The sequence below is a fragment of the Anomaloglossus baeobatrachus genome, chromosome 4 (genome assembly GCF_048569485.1).
Source record: "Anomaloglossus baeobatrachus isolate aAnoBae1 chromosome 4, aAnoBae1.hap1, whole genome shotgun sequence".
In the NCBI taxonomy this organism is placed as follows: domain Eukaryota; kingdom Metazoa; phylum Chordata; class Amphibia; order Anura; family Aromobatidae; genus Anomaloglossus; species Anomaloglossus baeobatrachus.
This window is the reverse complement of record NC_134356.1, coordinates 152,231,258-152,253,342: the sequence shown is the minus strand read 5'-3', so window position 1 is coordinate 152,253,342 and position 22,085 is coordinate 152,231,258. Positions and strand designations below refer to the sequence as shown.

At 43.6% G+C, this 22,085-nt stretch overlaps 1 protein-coding gene across 5 annotated transcripts in view; it reads left to right on the top strand.

Annotated features, from left to right (window-relative positions):
* The window catches only part of SPDL1 (spindle apparatus coiled-coil protein 1), a 1,183,111-nt gene that overhangs the window by 529,389 nt on the left and 631,637 nt on the right, over positions 1–22,085 (top strand). The window lies entirely within an intron of this gene.

Here is a 22,085-nt window from a genome sequence, read left to right as displayed (position 1 = left end):
ACCCTGTATGATAAGGATGTTTCATTATTACTTAGTCTAGCTGACCCCCCCTATACTGAATCTTGCCCTTTAGATGTTACCACTACTTTAGTGAATTCCAGATCTGAGTCTTTTTTTAAAAAAGGGATAAAATCTACCTTCTGTCCTCCCCTTACTCCTGGTAACAGCATTGATCTGTTTCAGGAACTGGTGATAAAAGATATACAGGCATTAACATACCCTATGCCTATTGATAATCTTATGGCAAAAGAAACCATTGCGTTAAAAACTTTACAATCCCAGAAAGATATCGTTATTCTTAGGGCGGACAAGGGGGCGCCACTGTTCTCCTAAAAAAAAGAGGCATATATGCAAGAGGCTAAAAGACAACTTGAGGATAACAAGGTTTATCTAAAGTTATCCAGTGACCCGACATGGTCTTATATTAATAAGCTGAGCAGCCTCTTGCATAGAAATGTATGTGCAGGAATTCTTACTAAAAAAAACTGCTGAAAAACTTCTTCCCTTGCACCCGAATTTGCCTCACTGGTACTATCTACCAAAGATTCACAAGAACAGTGCCTCCCCCCCTGGCCGCCCTATTGTTTCAGGGATCGGATCAGTGACAGAGCCTCTGTCACATTATTTAGAGTGGCTCCTGAAACCCCTAACAGCTTTAATTCCCTCCTATTTGAAAGATACGGGGGAATTTATTAATATGCTGGATGATTTCCAATGGCAGGAAGGCTTTCACTTAGCATCACTGGATATTGAAAGTCTGTACACCCGCATCCCTCAAGAATTGGGTGTACAGACTGTAAAGAGAGTGCTTTTGAATTTCAATCAGGACCCCGCTCTGGTAGAGTTTATCACAGAGGCGCTTAGTTTTGTTTGGACACACCTTCTCATTCAAAGAGTTTTCTTTATTTTTAGGACTATGAAAATTGTAGATTCACATTGAAGGCATCAAAACATGTGGAATTAAATACTTAAAAAAGTGTGAAACAACTGAAAATGTCTTATATTCTAGGTTCTTCAAAGTAGCCACCTTTTGCTTTCATTACTACTTTTACATACCCTTGACATTCTCTTGATGAGTTTCAAGAGGTAGTCACCGGAAATGGTTTTCCAACTGTCTTGAAGGAGTTCCCAGAGATGCTTAGCACTTGCTGGATATTTTGCCTTCACTCTGAGGTCCAGCTCACCCCAAATCATCTCGATTGGGGTCAGGTCTGGTGACTGTGGAGACCAGGTCATCTGGCGTAGCACCCCATCACTCTCCTTCTTAGACAAATAGCCCTGACACAGCCTGGAGGTGTATTTGGGGTCATTGTCTTGTTGAAAAATAATTGATTGTCCAACTAAACGCAAACCGGATAGAATAGCACGCCGCTGCAAGATGCTGTGGTAGGCATGCTGGTTCTGTATGCCTTCAATTTTGAATAAATTGCCAACAGTGTCCCCAGCAAAGCACCCCCACACCATCACACCTCCTCCTCCATGCTTCACGGTGGGAACCAGCAATGTAGAGTCCATCCGTTCACTTTTTCGCCATTTTCTGGGGCGGCTGCAGACTGCAATTCGCAGCAGAGGGGCCCAGAAACCTCGGTGAATCTGCTTGTCTTTAATTTAATTGAAATGAGAAACATATATGGAAATTTAATTAACATAATTTAATTTAATATGCAGATGAGAAAGGTGGGTCAGTCACAAAGGAAGTAATCCACTAATTGTTTGTCTATACAGTACAGACCAAAAGTTTGGACACACCTTCTTATCTCTAGAAACTGTTAAGAGGAAACTTTGTGCAGCAGGCCTTCATGGTAAAATAGCTGCTAGGAAACCACTGCTAAGGACAGGTAACAAGAAGAAGAGACTTGTTAGGGCTAAAGACCACAAGGAATGGACATCAGACTAGTGGAAATCTGTGCTTTGGTCTGATGAATCCAAATTTGAGATCTTTGGATCCAACCACCGTGTCTTTGTGCGATGCAGAAAAGGTGAACGGATGGTTCCCACAGTGAAGCATGGAGGAGGAGGTGTGATGGTGTGGGGGTGTTTTGCTGGTGACACTGTTGGTGATTTATTCAAAATTGAAGGCATACTGAACCAGCATGGCTACCACAGCATCTTACAGCGGCATGCTATTCCATCTGGTTTAGCGTTTAGTTGGACCATCATATATTTTTCAACAGGACAATGACCCCAAACACACCTCCAGGTGTGTATGGGCTTATTTGACTAAGAAGCAGAGTGATGGGGTGCTACGCTAGATGACCTGGCCTTCACAGTCACCAGACCTGAATCCAATCGAGATGGTTTAGGGTGAGCTGGACTGAAGAGTGAAGGCAAAAGGGCCAACAAGTGCTAAGCATCTCTGGGAACTCCTTCAAGACTGTTGGAAGACCATTTTCGGTAACTACCTCTTGAAGCACATCAAGAGAATGCCATGAGTGTGCAAAGCAATAATCAAAGCAAAAGGTGGCTACTTTGAAGAACCTAGAATATAAGACCTATTTTCAGTTGTTTCACACTTTTTTGTTAAGTATTTCATTCCACATGTGTTAATTCATAGTTCTGATGCCTTCAATGTGAATCTACAATTTTCAGAGTCATGAAAATAAAGAAAACTCTTTGAATGAGGAGGTGTGTCCAAACATTTGGTCTGCACTGTATATAATGTGCGTGTGTGTGTGTGTGTGTGTGTGTGTGTGTGTGTGTGTGTGTGTGTGTGTGTGTGGGATTGGCATCTGCACCGTCGTAGCTACAGCCACAAAATTTTGCACACTCACATGTCTGGACCTAGAGAGCGTCATAGGCTATGATTTGAGGGGACATTTTAACCCCGCGCTTTACAGTTATTCGCCAAAAAGCTGCCTCTATTAAAGCGAATGGAGCTGGGAGCCACAGTGCAGCCAGAACTTCAGAAGAATGCGCAGCCACGCCCTTATATGGAATGTTGGCGTGTTAGAGAAAGAGACAGACACAGACACAACTGTTGAAGGTTCTTCACCCCCCTCGTTTCCACCCTCAGCCACAGATCGTCATGACGATTATCTGATCGGCCTGGAATCTTAAGGTATTTATGACATGGGGATGGTAGATCTACAGAAAAAGTAGATGCAGAGAAAGACAATCCTTTGTGCTATTTGGCGGGAAAACTTCCAAAGCAGGTTTTAAGTGCTGCTTTAGTGCTAGAAAAATGAAAAACATATTGCCAGAATCCCTGTCTCGTGCGGAACCCAGCGCACCGTCTCACCCGACGGGAAGATCGTCGGAATCACGACCAATTAGTATTGGCCAGTAAAATTGTACTAGAGGCGTTGTGTTTGGTATCAATGGAACTGTAAAATCGAGATATAAAATATGACGCTAATATCTTTCACCTGTGTGGCCCAGGAGCCAAGATATGAAAAACCCTAGAATTATGGACCTTTGTGACCATCTAAAGCCCAGCCCACAAGTGACTGTAAAATGATGTCACAGGCAAGGGGGGCTAGCAAGAGCATAAGAGACAGTTCCTGTCTGGGGGGCTCAGTCAGTACTTGGAGGGCATCATGAAGGGTGATGCTGGCCATTCTTCTACCATCTTGGAGTTCCACTCCCTAAGTAGACGCCACTTCTATGGCACAAGCTTAGTAAGTTTCACTTTTATACCTTTTATTTTAATGTAACTGTCTATGCCATAATGTGTATTGTTCCCTTTTGTAAATTCTTGTATATTCTTTAAACACTGCCTATTTTCGGATTAAATATATAAAAATGTAATAGTTTCTTGCTCATGCTTTATATACGAATCCAATAAACCCGAAGGGCCTTATGCTATCTGAAACGGGTCCCCAGCTACCTGTAGAAAGTCTGGGTGGTGGCAGCGTAATTGTTATTGCATAGAATTATTGGAGTGCTATCATTAAGGGTACGGAGGTATATATATATAATTCCATTAGCGGGAATCGGTGATATATACATTTACCCTTGCTGTGAGACCTCCAATATTTGGCATTATTAGCTCAGCAGCCTCATCTTATGCATTGTCCTGCAGTACCAAAAGTGGCCTGCAGACAAGGGGGGCGCTAGAGAGTAGTCGTGTGTAACAAATCAGTGAACAGCTGCGAATTTCTGAGTGACTTCGCCGCCAGTTCATGACACAATATATATCTATATATATACATACATACATGTAGGAGAATTGGGATCAAGCAAAGGGATGAAATTTCACCAGAATTGTAAAAACACTTCTTCTATATTAATTCACCAGCTGTAGTACCCGGGCGTTGCTCGGGGTAGTTAACTGTCTCTCTGTCTCTCTCCCAGTCTCTGTCTGTGTCGCTGTCTGGCTCTTTCCTTGTCTGTCTGTTTCTATCTCTCTGTCTGTATTTGCATCAGTCTATCTGTCTCAATCTCTGTATCGGTCTGTCTCTGTCTCTCTCTCTCTCTCTGTCTCTTTGCCCGTCTGTCTCTTTGCCCGTCTGTCTCTTTGCCCGTCTGTCTCTTTGCCCGTCTGTCTCTTTGCCCGTCTGTCTCTTTGCCCGTCTGTCTCTTTGCCCGTCTGTCTCTTTGCCCATCTGTCTCTGTCTTTCTCTATCCGTCTCACCACCGACATCTTTTTACCTCACACATAAGCTTCGTATACGAACCGTTTATTTTGTAACTATAGCAACCACTGACAGTTGCTATTTATTGCCTGGAGCTCCCAGCTCCATTCAGTTTAATAGCTTCAGGATTTTTGTAGATTAACTGGAAAGGACGGGGTTAAATTTTCCCGCCCAAACATAGTCTGACGTTCCCTGAGTCACATGGAGTCTCTGTGCAAAATTTCGTGATTGTACATGCGACGGTGCGGATTCCTTTAGCGGACATACACACACACACACACACACACACACACACACACACACATACACACACATACACACACACACACACACACACACACACACACATACACTGAGCTTTATATATTAGATTATATCATATAAAAATATTAGGAACTCCAATGAAATAGTTGCATTCCAGCAAGGGACTACATGTTTCAGCACTATGTGCCTTCTTCAAGGTCCTACTTAAATTGAGCTCCAACACTAACAATATATCCTCTATTGTGGAACGTATTCAGATGACCCTTAATTAAAAGCAGTGAAACAGGCGAAATAAAAATATCTGAGTAGATGGTTGAAACTCAGTTCAAGAATATTGCTAGAAAAATACATATATTGAACATGTTTTATACATAGACAAATAATGCGTACGTTTGATAATAAACGATGATATAGGATACAACAACAAGATAGTTGTGTGTGTATATATATATATATATATATATATATATATATATAGATATATATATATATATATATATATATATATATATATATATATATGAAAAATACATCCTGCAACAAGCAAGATCTGTATATCACCCATATGGTTCACAGGTGGTACAATATCAGAATAGGTTCAAGATGAATGTATAACTTTTTATAAAGAGGAGAGGAGATAAGGAGAAATAAAAAAAAAAAAATAAAAAAAAAAACACCTTTCCCCTCCTTTCCTTCTTAATATTGTGTGATTAGATCCATTCTGCTGTTCAATTCGTCAGGAACTCTAGTTTCTAGTAAAAAGATCCACCTACTTTCTCTGAATAAGATTTTACTTCTATAATCACCACTCCTGTGTGGTTTTGAAACCACCTCTATTCCCCTAAAGGTAAAACTTTTTAAATCTCCTTTCTGCACAATTGCAAAGTGTTTAGAGACCGCAGAGGCTCCTGCAATGGGGCAAATTCACTGAGTCAGACAAATGTTTTCTCATACGTTGTTTCAAAGAATTAGTGGTACAACCTGTCATGATGTATGTGCTTTTCTCCATCCCATATTTTTTGTATAAGATGCCATGTGATATATTTTACCTGCTGTAATACTATGTCAGGATGTGATGTAACTTTCCTTTGGTTGTACTTACTGAACACTTTGAAATGTCTTGGGATGTAAGTAACCATACCTTCCCCCCATCTCCTGTGTCTCTGGGCCCATAGTGCAATTATCTCTTGTCCACACAGCCAGGGGAACTTCCCATTGTTTCGTAAGCAGTGGATAACGCCAACTACACAAACCTGTAGACATCTCGGAGCCAACCTTCTAGAATCTTCTAGTGGGCCCAACCATTGCATAGACCCCTACCCTTGAGGGGCGGGCCCACGAGCTCCGACAATACTCTCCTGTTTCTAAGTGCAGTTGGGAGCTGAGCTTTGAAGAGGAAGGGAGCGAGATCTAATTCTGCGGACAGATCTCGCCGTCCAATGGATTGTGTGTGATTTCTGGGACTCTCAAAAGGACTATTACGTCGTGATCTGGCACTTTGGATTATCGGGAGGTGCCCCCGAATCTGTTTTATTTGGACTTGTCGTGTGCTGTTCCTGTATTCCTGTTAGTAAACCTGTTGGATCATCCTCGGCCTGTTGTCTCTCCTTGCTCTGCTGTACACCCCGTCACAAACAGCGGTGGGATCAGAGCAGAAGGAATGGAGGACAACGGCCCATCAACAGCTGGAACCAGAACATCAGAGTACAAGAACTGGACTGCGGTGAACCTACAAACAAAGGCCCGTGAACTGGGAGTCAGCTACAAGGGACTCTCCAAGGAGCAGCTGATTGAGGCGTTGGAAGGAGTTTGCTCGCAAAATGACGCTGAGGAAGGATCCTCCCAGCAAACGGAAGAAAGACGGCAGCCGGAGGTAAATGCTCAAAAAAGTCAGTGGGTTGTGTGGTACGAGGAGGAGATGGCCTTGCTGGGAGAGGAGACCACCATAGAATATAAGATGGAGATCATGCGTGGAGCTAAAGAGAAGGAGCGCAGGATGGAGGAGATGGCATTGCTGGATAAGCAATTCGCTGTGGAAGCCGCTAGAGGTTCCAGACAGACTGTAACCCCAGCACCCACTGTTAAGGACAAGATTATGAACTATTATGAGTATATAAGAGTTATATGGAGATATCCATAAAGAACAGGATTTAAGATGGTGTTTGAACTGTACCACACATATATCTCTTGGCATAAGACTCAGACAGACAGAGTCTTGTGACAAGAGAATCATGCTGACATTGCTTAATATAAATGAGGAAGCAAGCACATTACAGTATATTGTATATCACCGAATAAGCTGTTCTATTTTATCCAATAGGAGACGTGTGACGTAGTCTTGGCACCTTGCCAATAACTCAGTTTAAATGTTTGTCCAACTTCCGGAATAAATCAGTCTTACTTTCTATTCATATCCGAGTACGTCTCTGGTGTGTGAAAGAGAGTGGTATGCATGCTATCACAAGTGACTCATAATTTGGACTGCAGACAGTTTAAGAGGGATGCATGATCAGATTTCATCAAAGTAAATTAATGGCCAACATTAACACCACCATGAGGAAACTTCCCAGAGTGTCCCGCAAAGACTTCAAGCAGTTTAATGAGGCTGCTGGTGACATTGAGGGCTTCTTCCAGGACTTTGAGCATCAGTGTCGATTAATGGAAGTCCCAGAAAGGGAGCACGTTCGGCATCTGGTTGGGCTCCTAGAGGGTGGAGCTGCCGCAGCCTATAGAGCTATGGACCCTCGGTAGAACTGTGAGTATGCGGATATTAAACAGACTATTCTAGAACATTATGCTGTAACGCCAGACACTTACAGGACTCAGTTCCGTACGTTAGCATGTGATGAGGAAGTGTCTTTCAAGATGTATGCCCACAAACTCAAACATCTGTGGCATCGTTGGCTGGAGGCAGAGGAGGCCTTAACCTTGGAGACCATCCTCCAGGTCCTCCTAAAAGAGCAGTTTTACTTCAAGTGCCCCGCTGAGATCCGGGAATGGGTGCGTGAAAGCAGACCAGCCACTGTGGAGGAAGCTGCAGCTCTAGCTGATGAGGCTCTCACCATCAAGCCTCAGTGGAAAAAACTACTACTCAGTAAGTAAAAAAACACCAGCCCCCCAACGCTTCTGGCCCCAATGTTCACCATCACCCTAGACCGTCAACTCATGGGGATCTTCGTGTGACTGTGCCTCGCATTACTCCTGCTCCACCTTTGGGAATACGACGTGGAGGAAGAATCCCAGAGCGCAGATGTTATGGATGTGGGCAGCCTGGGCACATGCAATTCCAATGTCCAGGTGTTCGGAGGCAGAACAGCTACAGACCGCCTTTGCCTGTTCATTATCTACAGACACCTTCACCAGGAGAAGAGCTGGATTCTGTGCCTGATGACTTGCCAAGTGACTCTGATATCCTGGCTCCCCTACCCAGAGTCTATGGGGTGTGAGCTCCAGCCACCTGTTCTTCTGATTTTCAGCACAAACATCTACAGGAGGTTGTGCTGGATGGCCAAAAAGTTGTTGGCTTCCGTGACACTGGGACTTTCCTCACCATAGACGATCCCCGAGTAATTCAACCAGAAGCAATTCAAAAGGGACCAGGAATTGCCATTGAACTGGCAGGAGGTACCCAGAGATACATTCCAAGAGCGAGTGTGACCCTGGATTATGGCTTTGGGATCAAACAATGTGTGGTCGGTGTGATGAGCAGCCTCCCTGCAGACGTTCTTCTAGGAAATGATGTGGGGAATCTTCATTGCCACTTTGTCGGTGCAGTAACCAGAAGTCAAGCCAAGAGAGCAGCCCATGTGGACGTGTACAACCCATCCATGGAAATGAGGCCACCAGAACTGCCATTAAAGCCAGTGAGTGATTCTTCTTGTGGGGATAATATGAATGTTACTTGGGATAAAGTTCAGTTTAGACAAGAAGTAGAGACTGACCCCACCCTTGCTAGTTTTAGAGCTCTAGCTGAAATAGGGCAGCTAGGGGAGAACGGAGAAAGAATTATCAGAGAAAATGGACTTCTGTATCGGGTTGCCAATGCCGACTCCCTAGATAAGCCCTGGACTTATAGCAAACAGCTGATTGTTCCTCAGAAGTACAGAATTCCCCTATTACACCTGGCTCATGACATTCCTACTGCTGGCCAATAAGGCAAAACCCGCACCGAGAGACGATTGACTCAAACCTTTTATTGGCCGGGGATTTCCCAAGCAGTGGCGCATTTCTGCCGAACTTGTGACATATGTCAGCGTAGAGGGCGACCCGGAGATCACCCAAAGGCACCCCTGCAACCGCTCCCTATTCTAGAAGAACCCTTTCAAAGAGTAGCTCTTGATATCATTGGACCTCTGGCTAAACCAAGTAAATTTGGAAAGCAGTACATTCTCACTGTTGTAGACTATGCCACCCGATATCCAGAAGCCGTGGCCTTGTCAAGTATTTCTGCAGCCAAGGTGGCCAAGGCCTTGGTTGTTATTTTTACCAGAGTAGGATTCCCCAGTGAGATCTTGTCGGACCAAGGCTCCCAGTTCATGTCAAAGTTGTTCCAGTGTCTGTGGCGCACCTGTAGAGTACGAGCGATCCGAACGACCCCCGTATTATCCCCAAACAAATAGACTTTGTGAACGATTCAATGGCACTCTGAAGAATATGCTGAGGGCCTTCACGGACCGAGATTGACTGGGAGAAGTACCTACCCCATCTCTTGTTTGCCTATCGGGAAGTTCCCCAGGAGTCCATTGGGTTCTCCCCCTTTGAACTACTCTATGGAAGAAAGGTCCGAGGACCCTTAATCCTGCTCAAGGAATACTGGGAGGGGCAAGTTGAAGATACAGGAGCCCCTGTTGTCCCTTATGTCCTAAAGCTGCGAGAAGCCCTAGCCCAACTTGCTAGTTTTGCCCAGAGTCATTTGCGTATGGCTCCAACCAGACAGAAGACATGGTATGACCGTAAAGCACGCTATCGGGAGTTTGTAGAAGGACAACAAGTCTTAATGATTGTTCCCCATCGGCAGAATAAACTGCAGACCACATGGGAGGGTCCCATCCGGGTTCTCAGAAATCGGAATGATACCAATTACCTTGTTGCTTTAGATGATCAGGGGCTAAGGCAAAAGACTGTCCATGTGAATATGATTAAGGAGTACCATGACCGGAGCATTCCAACGATAGCAAGCTGTCGGTTGGCTTCAGAAGATGGTCAAGAGGATGAGGACTCTCTACCTGATCTCGTGGAAGCAGCGAGAGCCCCATCCACTGTGGAACAGGTTCCCCTGGGAAATCACCTGGATTCCTTACAGAAAATCCAGATGCTGGAAGTGCTTCAACAGAGACTGTCTGCTTTCTCATCCCAACCAGGTCGAACCACCGTCACTCAACATCCTGTGGACACTCGGGGCATCCGTCCCATACAACAGGCTCCTTACCGGCTACCTGAATCAGTTCGAAACACCATGCAGCACGAACTGGAGATGATGTTACAGCTTGGGGTAATCCAGGCCTCCCATAGCCCTTGGGCCTCCCCTGTGGTGTTAGTACCCAAGAAGGATGGGAGTACTCAATTTTTTGTGGACTATCGGCGACTAAACGACCATACCGTCAGCAATCCTTATCCAATGCCTCGTATTGACGAATTTCTAGACCGACTGGCTGGGTCCCGATATGTCACTACCTTGGAACTCAGTAAGGGATACTGGCAGATCCCTCTAACGGAGGAAGGGAGTGAACGGTCCGCTTTTATAACCCCCTTTGGTCTGTATGAATTTCTAAGCATGCCTTTTGGAATGAAAAATGCCCCGGCCACCTTCCAGAGAATGGTGGACCAGATCCTCCGGGGATGTGGTGACTTTGCTTGTGCCTACTTGGATGATTTTGCAGTCTTCAGCCACACATGGGAGGAACATCTGCATCAAGTAGCCGTTATTCTTGACCTGATTCTTGCAGCCGGCCTAACCATTTGACCCGATAAATGCCAATTGGGGATGGGTGAAGTCCAGTACCTAGGGCATAGAGTGGGAGGAGGGAAGCTCCGTCCTGAGCCTGCCAAAATCCAGGCTATTAGAGACTGGCCTGTACCCAAAACTAAGAAACAAGTTATGGCTTTTCTGGGCACTGCCAGTTATTACCGAAAATTTGTTTCTCATTTCAGCACTGTGGCCAAGCCTCTTACCAACCTGATCAAGAAAACAATGCCCCGGCTGGTGATCTGGACTCCAGCCTGTGATGATTCTTTTAACCGGCTGAAGGACTCTGATCTGCGATCCTGTCCTGGCTGCTCCAGACTACAAGAGGAGATTCATTGTGCAAACAGATGCCTCTGCTTTATGGACTGGGAGCTGTCCTCAGCCAGGTGAATGCAGCTGGGGACGAACACTCCATTGCCTATCTCAGCTGGAAACTGCTGGACTGAGAAGTGGCCTTTGCAACTGTTGAAAAAGAATGTCTAGCTGTAGTGTGGGCCCTTAGGAAACTAAGGCCGTATATGTATGGGCGAGAATTCACTGTGGCTACTGATCACAATCCCCTCACCTGGCTGAACAGAGTTTCTGGGGACAATGGACGCTTATTACGATGGAGCCTGGCTCTGCAGCCCTATAACTTTATTATACAGTATAGAAGAGGCAGCCAACACCAAAATGCAGATGGACTGTCCAGGCAAGAGGAGCCTTGAGTCCTGTCAGCCATGCCTGCGTGTACTTAACCAGCGACCTGTAGAGGTCCCTAGTACGTACACAAGTTGGGAGGGAAAGGGATTGTCATGATGTATGTGCTTTTCTCCATCCCATATTTTTTGTATAAGATGCCATGTGATGTATTTTACCTTCTCACTGTATTTGCTGTAATACTATGTCAGGATGTGATGTAACTTTCCTTTGGTTGTACTTACTGAACACTTTGAAATGTCTTGGGATGTAAGTAACCATACCTTCCCCCCCATCTCCTGTGTCTCTGGGCCCATAATGCAATTATCTCTTGTCCACACAGCCAGGGAAACTTCCCATTGTTTCGTAAGCAGTGGATAACACCAACTACACAAACCTGTAGACATCTCGGAGCCAACCTTCTAGAATCTTCTAGTGGGCCCAACCATTGCATAGACCCCTACCTTGAGGGGCGGGCCCACGAGCTCAGACAATAAACTCCTGTTTCTAAGTGCAGTTGGGAGCTGAGCTTTGATGAGGAAGGGAGCGAGATCTGATTCTGCGGACAGATCTCGCCGTCCAGTGGATTGTGTGGGATTTCTGGGACTCTGAAAAGGACTACTACGTCGTGATCTGGCACTTTGGATTATCGGGAGGTGCCCCCGAATCTGTTTTATTTGGACTTGTAGTGTGCTGTTCCTGTATTCCTGTTAGTAAACCTGTTGGATCATCCTCGGCCTCTTGTCTCTCCTTGCTCTGCTGTACACCCCGTCACAAACTGGTGGCAGCGGCGGGATCAGAGCAGAAGAAATGGAGGACAACGGCCAATCAACGTCTGAAACCAGAACCTCAGGATACAGGAACTGGACTGTGGTGAGCCTACAAAGAAAGGCCCGTGAATTAGGTGTCGGCTACAAAGGACTCTCTAAGGAGCAACTAATTGAGGCATTGGAAAACGCTGCTGTTCCTGTATTCCTGTTAGTAAACCTGTTGTCTCTCCTTGCTCTGCTGTACACCCCGTCACACAACCAACGCATTGATGTCTGCAAATATTGCAATCGATAAGATATATTACATTTTCTGTATTACAGTTAATAAAAGAAAAAATCTCATTTTTTTCCATTTTGTTTTTATAGAAGAAAATGTTTTTGTTTTAACAATATACTTGCAGCACTTACAGATTTTTGCACCACAGCCATAACAGCCTACAGTTTTCATCCAATTTTGTTTACATTTTTTGTCTGGATCAGTGAATAAACTTGCCAACAACATGGATCCTATAATAGGAGCCCTCCTAGCAACAAATCTAATTGAGTATTTCTTAAAGGAGTTGTCCGACAAACTCAAAAATTTTTGTTAAGCTAATCTGTGCTGTATTGTCATATAAAACACCTTTACATTGTTATTTTTTGTTTTCTAACTTTTGTTCCTCTTGAATTATGACTTTATTCTCTGCAGCTCTTTGTTTACATTCAGCTCCAGAAAACTGACCACTTACTTTTCTAAACCTCCCAGTCACAGCTGGCACCACCAGGCCTCAGTGTCCAGCCCCACCCCAGTGTCCAGCCCCGCCCTCTGCCTGCCCCCTGCACACACATTCCATGACAGTATTCTGCCCCAGCACCTGACCTGTTATCACTACAGCATTGGAAATAACAGCCCCACATCCGGCTCTGCACACCACATTGGGCTCTGTACACCACACACACATCGGGCTCTGCACCGCACACACACATCGGGCTCTGCACCGCACACACACACACACACACACACACACATAGGGCTCTGCACACCACACACACATGGCTCTGCACACCACACACACATGGCTCTGCACACCACACACACATATGGCTCTGCAAACCACACACACATATGGCTCTGCACTCCCCACCAGATCGGGCTCTGCACACCACACACACATCGGACTGCACCGCACACACGCACATAGGGCTCTGCACTGCACATACACATAGGGCTCTGCACCGCACACACACATAGGGCTCTGCACACCACACACACATAGGGCTCTACACACCACACACACATAGGGCTCTGCACACCACACACACATAGGGCTCTGCACACCACACACACACAGGGCTCTGCACACCACACACACACAGGGCTCTGCACTGCACACACACATAGGGCTCTGCACACCACACACACGGCTCTGCACACCACACACATAGGGCTCTGCACACCACACACATAGGGCCCTGCACACCACACACATATGGCTCTGCACACCACACACACATATGGCTCTACACCGCACACACACAGAGGGCTCTGCACCGCACACAAACATAGGGCTCTGCACCGCACACAAACATAGGGCTCTGCACCGCACACACACACAGGGCTCTGCACCGCGCACACACATAGGGCTCTGCACCGCACACACACAGGGCTCTGCACACCACATACACATAGGGCTCTGCACACCACACACACATAGGGCTCTGCACCCCACACACACGGCTCTGCACACCACACACATAGGGCCCTGCACACCACACACATATGGCTCTGCACACCACACACACATATGGCTCTACACCGCACACACACAGAGGGCTCTGCACCGCATACACACATCGGGCTCTGCACACCACACACACATAGGGCTCTGCACCGCACACACACACACAGGGCTCTGCACCGCACACACACATAGGGCTCTGCACACCACATACACATAGGGTTCTGCACCGCACACACACATCGGGCTCTGCAACCCTCCCCTACCCCCATTGTTCTGCACCGACGCCCCTAGCCCATAGGGACCACATGTAGGGAATACATACTTACCCCTCCTTGGTCCCTGCCGCTCCTGCATGTTCGTCCGCTGTCTGGTCTGGACATATCAGCACAGTAGTGACGTCACCGCTGTCCTGAACTGTCAGACACAGCGGGGCAGTGATGAAAAGCAGCGCTCCCTCTCATCAGTGCTCCCTCTCACCAGTGCTTTCAAATATAGCGGCATCTGTGATCTGTGATGCCGGTACATTTGAATGTGCGATCCTGAGCAGGGGGCCCGTTTCTTGCGGTGACACCGTGGGCAGCCGCCGCCAGGCCCCTCCCCTCAGCTCACGGGTCCCACAGCAGTGCCAGGGGAGATTGCGGGAGAGTACGGGTGAGGGGGAATGTGTGGGAGGGTGCGGAGAAGGGGGGGCGGGGACTCACGCACTGTACCAGCCCAGCAGAGTGGCAACATGCTGGTCACAGATTTGCATGACAACATGGTCCTGCCCATGTTGACATGAAATGACCGGAAGCAGCAAAATCGCGGCAGGAGCGGTCACATGATCGCTCTGAACCTGGGGAGAAGGGCTGACAGCAGGGCAGGTAAGTGCTCACTATCTACTTACCTGCCCCAATGTAGCCCAATAGGGAAATAATAAAAAAAAAAGTCAAAATAAGTCGGATAACCCCTTTAAGTATTTCTTTCAATTCACCACTTTATTCCAGAATGGGTAAATGTTTTTTAATGATGGAGACTACTTGTTGATACTGTGGACTACATTTAGTACTGAAGACTATACCCAGATCGTTGTTTTTTTTCTTTGATATTTTTATATTCCAACAAATCCTGTCTATTTAAGTTATCCACTATGCCTCTTGCTCTTTGTAGAGACCAGTTTGGATAACCCCTAGATTTTAATCTTTTAATCAACTGTTCAGAGTTTTTCAAATAGGTATATATTCAGTACTATTTATTTTAATTCGAATCAATTCACCAGTGGGTATGTTCCTGATAACATGAATGGCGTGACATGAATTTGCCATCAGTATACTGTTCACAGCAGTTTGTTTACGATAGGGTTCTACCAACACCTTTTTCCGATTTGGATCTGTATAGAAGGTCAATTCCACATTCTGTTGCATTGGAATTCCTCAGATATTATCTATCCAATTACAGTGAGTATACATTTGAAATTCAACATTTTTTGTTACTTGTAACTAATTTTTTGCTCACCCATAATTATTTTGTTTTTGATGAGTATTATTATTTGCAGATACATGGAGTGAGTATGGGAGCCAAATTTTCACCATCTTTAGCAAATTTAACTATGTCAGTGTGGGAGGAGAGATATAATTTTCATTCCAACAATCCATTTAGACACAATATTTTTTGGCTGGGACGCTTAATTGATGATTTGGTTTTTGTTTGGAGGGGGAAAAAGGATTCTGCCTCTTCCTTTTTTTCATATCTAAACAACAATAGTTTCAATCTTAAATTCACATGTCACGTGAACGAGTCATCAATTAATTTTTTAGATTTGACCTTCAATACAGATCCAAATCGGAAAAAGGTGTTGGTAGAACCCTATCGTAAACCCACTGCTGTGAACAGTATATTGATGGCAAATTCATGTCACGCCAGTCATGTTATCAGGAACATACCCACTGGTGAATTGATTGAAACTAAAAGAAATAGTACTGAAGAAAATACCTATTTGAAAGAATCTGAACAGTTGATAAAAAGATTAAAATCTAGGGGTTACCCAAACTGGTCTCTGCAAAGAGCAAGAGGCATAGTGGATAACTTAGACAGGATTTGTTGCAATATAAAAATATCAAAGAATAAAACAACGATCTGGGTATAGTCTTCAGTACTAAATTTAGTCCACAGTATCAACAAGTAGTCTCCATCATTAACCCCTTCACGACCGGCCGATTTTTCGCTTTCCGTTTTTTTTTTCCGCCATTCTTTTTCTGAGAGACGTAACTTTTTTATTTTTCAGTCAATATGGTCATGTGAGGGCTCATTTTTTGTGGAACGAGCTGTACTTTTAAATAAAACCATCAGTTTTACCATATAGTGTACTGGAAAACGGCAAAAAAAATCCAAATGCAGAAAAATTGCAAAAAAAGTGCAATAGCACTATGGTTTTTGAGATTTTATTCACTGTGTTCACTATATGGTAAAACTGATGTGTGGGTGTGATGCCTCAGGTCAGTGCGAGTTCGTAGACACCAAACATGTATAGGTTTACTTTTATATAAGGGGTTAAAAAAAAATCGGACGTTTGTCCGAAAAAAGTGGCGCACGTTTTACGCCATATTCCGTGACCCGTAGCGTTCTCATTTTTTGGGATCTATGGCTCAGTGACGGCTTATTTTTTGTGTCTAGAGCTGACGTTTTTAACGGTACCATTTTTGCGCAGATGCTACGTTTTGATCGCCTGTTATTGCATTTTGTGCAAAAGTTGTGGCGACAAAAAAGCGTCGTTTTGGCGTTTGGAGTTTTTTTGCCTCTACGCCGTATACTGATCAGATTAATTGATTTTATATTTTGATAGATCGGGCGTTTCTGAACGCGGCGATACCAAATGTGTGTGTATTTTTTATTTTTTTAACCCTTTAATTTTCAATGGGGCGAATGGGGGGTGATTTGAACTTTTAGGTTTTTTTGGTTTTTTTTTAATTTTTTAAAACTTTTTTTTAACTTTTTTTTTTTTATTTTTACTAGTCCCCCTAGGGGGCTATTGCGATCAGCATTCCGATCGCTCTACAGTATCTGCTGATCACAGCTACAAGGCTGTAAACAGCAGATACGCTCTCTTTCTCTTTTGCTGTGCCCCGGGCACAGCGAAAGTGAGAGCAAGTCAGGTGTAGTACAGGAGTCATCACATGACCCTGTGCTACCATGACAACTATCGGGAGTCACGTGATCGCGTCACGTGACTTCCGGTATCGGGCGGTAAGTAAAACTTTACCGCGATCGCGCTTATAATGGCGCTGTCACATATTGACAGCGCCATATAAGGGGTTAATCGGCACGAGCAGATAACGATTCTGCTCGTGCCTAGCAGGCACACATCTCAGCTGTGAAAATCAGCTGAGATGTGCGCCGATCGCGGCATGCTGCCGACAGCAGACCGCGGGCAGTAACATTATGACATTTAGGACGTAATTTTACTACCCGTGGTCGTTAAGGGGCTAAAAAACATTTACCCATTCTGGAACAAAGTGGAGAATTGAAAGAAATACTTAAGAAATACTCAATTAGATTTGTTGCTAGGAGGCCTCCTACCATAGAATCCATGATGGCAAGTTTACTCACTGATCCAGACAAAAAATTGAAACAAAATTGGATGAAAACTGTAGGTTATGGCTGTGGTGCAATAATCTGTAAGTGCTGCAAGTATATTGTTAAAACAAAAACATTTTCTTCTATAAAAAATGGAAAAAACTTTGAGAATGTTTCTTTTATTAACTGTAATACAGAACATGTAATATATCTTATTGATTGCAATATTTGAAGACTTCAATACGTTGGTTGTACCACTAATTCTTTGAAACAACGTATGAGAAAACATTTGTCTGACTCAGTGAATTTGCCCCATTGCAGGAGCCTCTGCGGTCTCTAAACACCTCGCAATTGTGCAGAAAGGAGATTTAAAGTTTTTTCCTTTAGGGGAATAGAGGTGGTTTCAAAACCACACAGGAGTGGTGATTATAGAAGTAAAATCTTATCCAGAGAAAGTAGGTGGATCTTTTTACTAGAAACTAGAGTTCCTGACGAATTGAACAGCAGAATGGATCTAATCACACAATATTAAGAAGGAAAGGAGGGGAAAGGGTTTTTTTGTTTTTTTTTCTTCTCCTTATCCCCTCTCCTCTTTATAAAAGGTTATGCATCCATCTTGAACCTATTCTGATATTGTACCATCTGTGAACCATACTGGTGATTGTCTTTGATATACATAACTTGCGTGTTGCAGGATGTATTTTTCATATACATATATATATATATATATATATATATATATATGTATATATATATGTATGTATGTGTATATATATATGTATGTATGTGTATATATATATGTATGTATGTGTATATATATATATATATATATATATATATATATATATGTATGTACAACTATCTTGTTGCGGTTATCCTATATCATCGTTTATTTATTATCAAACGTACGCATTATTTGTCTTTCAATATATGTATTTTTCTAGCAATATTCTTGAACTGAGTTTCAACCATATACTATGTTGTTAATTGGCCTGTTTCACTGCTTTTAATTAAGGGTTATTTGAATATGTTCCACAATAGAGGATTTATTGTTAGTGTTGGAGCGCAGTTTAAGTAGGACCGTGAAGAAGGCACATAGTGCTGAAACATGTAGTCTCTTGCTGGAGTGCTATTATTTGATTGGAGTTCCTCATATTTTTATATGACATAATGGATTAATAAAGAAGACGTTTTTTACAATTCTGTGAAATTTCATCCTTTTTCTGGATCCCAATTCCCCTACATTTCTATTTGTTTGGGCATACCCCCTGCCTGGATCCCTGCAGAACATAAGGTGAACACCGATCATTGCATCTAGAGGAACTCCTTTATGGTGAGCTGGCTATATGTTTTCTACATTGTTATATATACATATATATACAGTCAGGGCCAGAAATATTTGGACAGTGACACAAGTTTAGTTATTTTAGCTGTTTACAAAAACATGTTCAGAAATACAATTATATATATAATATGGGCTGAAAGTGCACACTCCCAGCTGCAATATGAGAGTTTTCACATCCAAATCGGAGAAATGGTTTAGGAATCATAGCTCTGTAATGCATAGCCTCCTCTTTTTCAAGGGACCAAAAGTAATTGGACAAGGGACTCTAAGGGCTGCAATTAACTCTGAAGGCGTCTCCCTCGTTAACCTGTAATCAATGAAGTATTTAAAAGGTCTGGGGTTGATTACAGGTGTGTGGTTTTGCATTTGGAAGCTGTTGCTGTGACCAGACAACATGCGGTCTAAGGAACTCTCAATTGAGGTGAAGCAGAACATCCTGAGGCTGAAAAAAAAGAAAAAATCCATCAGAGAGATAGCAGACATGCTTGGAGTAGAAAATAAACAGTCGGGTACATTCTGAGAAAAAAGGAATTGACTGGTGAGCTTGGGAACTCAAAAAGGCCTGGGCGTCCACGGATGACAACAGTGGTGGATGATCGCCGCATACTTTCTTTGGTGAAGAAGAACCCGTTCACAACATCAACTGAAGTCCAGAACACTCTCAGTGAAGTAGGTGTATCTGTCTCTAAGTCAACAGTAAAGAGAAGACTCCATGAAAGTAAATACAAAGGGTTCACATCTAGATGCAAACCATTCATCAATTCCAAAAATAGACAGGCCAGAGTTAAATTTGCTGAAAAACACCTCATGAAGCCAGCTCAGTTCTGGAAAAGTATTCTATGGACAGATGAGACAAAGATCAACCTGTACCAGAATGATGGGAAGAAAAAAGTTTGGAGAAGAAAGGGAACGGCACATGATCCAAGGCACACCACATCCTCTGTAAAACATGGTGGAGGCAACGTGATGGCATGGGCATGCATGGCTTTCAATGGCACTGGGTCACTTGTGTTTATTGATGACATAACAGCAGACAAGAGTAGCCGGATGAATTCTGAAGTGTACCGGGATATACTTTCAGCCCAGATTCAGCAAAATGCCGCAAAGTTGATCGGACGGCGCTTCATAGTACAGATGGACAATGACCCCAAGCATACAGCCAAAGCTACCCAGGAGTTCATGAGTGCAAAAAAGTGGAACATTCTGCAATGGCCAAGTCAATCACCAGATCTTAACCCAATTGAGCATGCATTTCACTTGCTCAAATCCAGACTTAAGATGGAAAGATCCACAAACAAGCAAGACCTGAAGGCTGCGGCTGTAAAGGCCTGGCAAAGCATTAAGGAGGAAACCCAGCGTTTGGTGATGTCCATGGGTTCCAGACTTAAAGCAGTGATTGCCTCCAAAGGATTCGCAACAAAATATTGAAAATAAAAATATTTTGTTTGGGTTTGGTTTATTTGTCCAATTACTTTTGACCTCCTAAAATGTGGAGTGTTTGTAAAGAAATGTGTACAATTCCTACAATTTCTATCAGATATTTTTGTTCAAACCTTCAAATTAAACGTTACAATCTGCACTTGAATTTTGTTGTAGAGGTTTCATTTCAAATCCAATGTGGTGGCATGCAGAGCCCAACTCGTGAAAATTGTGTCACTGTCCAAATATTTCTGGACCTAACTGTATATACATACATATACATATATTGTGTGTGTGTGTGTGTATATGTATATATATATATATATATATATATATATATATAAAATCACCCTCATGGAGTCTGTTTTTGACCGTTTGAGCAGACACGTGGATATTAGTTACCAGCTGGCAGTCATTTTGCAGGGCTCTGGCACTGTTCATCCTTACACAAAGGAGGAGGTAGCCCTCCTGCTGCTGGGTTGTTGGCCTCCAAAGGACTGTTCCTTGTGTCCTGGTGTACTGAGCTGTTTTCTGGTATCTTCTTATGCTCTGGACACTGTGCTGACAGACACTGTTAACCTTTTTGCCACAGCTCACAATGATATGCCATCTTGGATGAACTGCCCTACCTAAGCAACTTTTGAGGGTTGTAGACACCTCTAGGGGTGAGAGCAATGACAAAATGCTAAATTGACTAAAATAACATCTAAAAAGAATGAAAACAGATGTATCGTCTATGGCCACCACCTGGAGGACCACTCCTTTAATTGTGGTTGTCTTGCTAATTGGCTATCATTTTGACCTGTTGTCTGTTCCATTTGCACAACAGCAGGATAAATTGATTCACAATCCGTGTTGCTACATAACTGGACAGGTCGATTTCACAGAAGTGTGATTGACTTAGAATTACATTTGCAAGAAGTATATATCTTCTCCCCGGGTTTGCGTTGGTTTCCTCTGGGTCCTCCAGCACTCCAAAGACATACTGATAGGGAATTTGGATTGTGAGCCCCGTGGATATATAGGTATATATAAATATAAAGTGTCATGAACAATTTATCTTATACCCAAACCAAAGCTAGCACAGAGATGCCTATGGCTGCTCCTCTCTCCTTGGTACTATGGCAATATTACCTGGTCAGCTATTGGATAGGGGTATTAAAGATCAGGGGATGTATGTAGCTCAGGGAGCATGTGAAAGAAAGACATCTTTGTTCTTCTAGGTAAAAAAAAAAAAGCTATGAACCAAGATTTCAGGTGCCATGTTAATATCAGAGATATGTAAATTTAAATTTTTGGAATCCTGGCAAAGCGGCGAACGCAGAGCATCATTTTGCTTTGCTGGGTGGTTGCTGGTATCCCAAAAAAATGGATATTGGCAAATAAAATGATGCCAGATATGTTGTGTTTCATATCTATGTGAAAGTAAAATCAGGATAGAAAATATGGCACTAATATTCCTCACCTGTGAGTCCCAGGGGCAAAGAAATGCTGAAAACTAGTTTCGTAATTTTTTGAAGCTCTGGGAACATCCCACAAGACAGGCACATATGAGTTCATAGAGTGGAGTGTGACCTGAGGTCATAAGTCAGCTCCCACATTTTTGCTTTGTTCAGTTCTGAAGAACACAGATAAGCTGTGGTGCTGTCCATTTTTAGTCTTGGAGATCATCCCTCCTTAAACCCATAAGTCATATCTGTGCCACGAGTTTAGTAAGTCTCATGTTTATCCCTTTTTATTTTTATGTAATTACCTATATCATACTGTATTGTTCCCTTTTGTAAAACATTGTATATT